The sequence below is a fragment of the Lactuca serriola genome, chromosome 5 (assembly GCF_051521515.1).
Source record: "Lactuca serriola cultivar US96UC23 chromosome 5, Lser_US96UC23_V15, whole genome shotgun sequence".
NCBI classification, from domain to species: domain Eukaryota; kingdom Viridiplantae; phylum Streptophyta; class Magnoliopsida; order Asterales; family Asteraceae; genus Lactuca; species Lactuca serriola.
In genome coordinates, this window is record NC_136412.1 from 12,901,884 (window position 1) to 12,903,063 (window position 1,180).

Sequence of the window (1,180 nt, forward strand, 5' to 3'; positions counted from 1 at the left end):
CTTTTCTGCTTGCTTTTCTGCCTCCTCCTTCTATGATTCCTTGGATGACTCAGTCTGAATAGGTGCCAGGGGAGTGATTATCTTCCTACTTCTTGTTGTGACAATGTTTATTTGTGCACCTCATGGGTTATTTTCAGTTTTGCTAGGAAGTTCGCCCGGTGACCTTTGGTTGATTTGTTGAGCAAGTTGCCCAAGTTGTGTCTCAATATTGTGGATAGATGCATCTTGGTTCCTTAGCATGGTCCTTGGTTCTTGAATTGCAGCATCATGGTCACTATGTCTTTTTTCTGAAGCAGCTACAAATTTTGTGAGCATTTCTTCCAAGCTTGGCTTCCTTTCTTGCACCGGCTCCTCCTTTTGGTAGAACCCTCTCCCTTTTTGCCTAAACCTTTCCTCCTTGGCTTTCTTGTACTCTTCATAAGGGAGCCAATCTTTCTTTTGTTTGTGCCAGTCTTCATCGTATCGGTCTCCACTTGAATAACACACTTGCGCCTTCTTGTTGCCATTCTCATCTAAATCACAGTCTCTAGTGAGGTGAGGCCCATTGCAGTTTTCACAACCCACCCGAATAGCATGGATTGTTTGATCCATCTTATCCATCCTCCTATCCATTGTTTTTAGCATAGCCATGACCGCGGATAATTCTTCAGTAGATGCATAAGCGGCTCCCCTAGTGACATCATGCCTAGGGTTGTGGTATTCTCTAGAGTGTTTAGAGAATTCTTCAATCAATTCTTTGATCACCGGGGGTGGCTTCTTTGTGAGCGGGCCTTGCGAGTCTAGTAACTGTTTGGTTGTGACATTGACTCCATCATAGAAGATGGATACTTCTTGCTGGCTGTTAAGGTCATGGTGTGGGCAGTTTCTTAGTAAGCTCTTGTACCTCTCCCATGCTTCATATAGCGACTCTCCAGCTTGTTTTTCAAAGTTAGCAATGGCCTTCTTCAACTTGGCTATCTTGGAAGGTGGGCACAAGTGATCAATGAATTCTTCTTTCATCTTGGCCCAAGTGGTGACTGATCCGGGGGGGAGTGACTTGAGCCAGTCTTTTGCAGCACCTTTAAATGTCACCGGAAGCATACGAAGTAGCTGAGTCTCGCGGGGCACATTTGGAACATTGAAGTAATCAGCTACATCATTGACTTCATCCAAATGTTTGTAGGCATCTTCGTGGTCTTTT

At 44.6% G+C, this 1,180-nt stretch overlaps 1 non-coding gene across 1 annotated transcript; it reads left to right on the forward strand.

The window, feature by feature from the left end:
- Window positions 1-844: 844 nt before the first annotated feature.
- On the forward strand, window positions 845-951 carry LOC145056001 (small nucleolar RNA R71). The gene has a single exon (XR_013685543.1). It is a non-coding gene; the product is annotated as a small nucleolar RNA R71 (small nucleolar RNA).
- The last annotated feature ends 229 nt before the right edge of the window (window positions 952-1,180 follow it).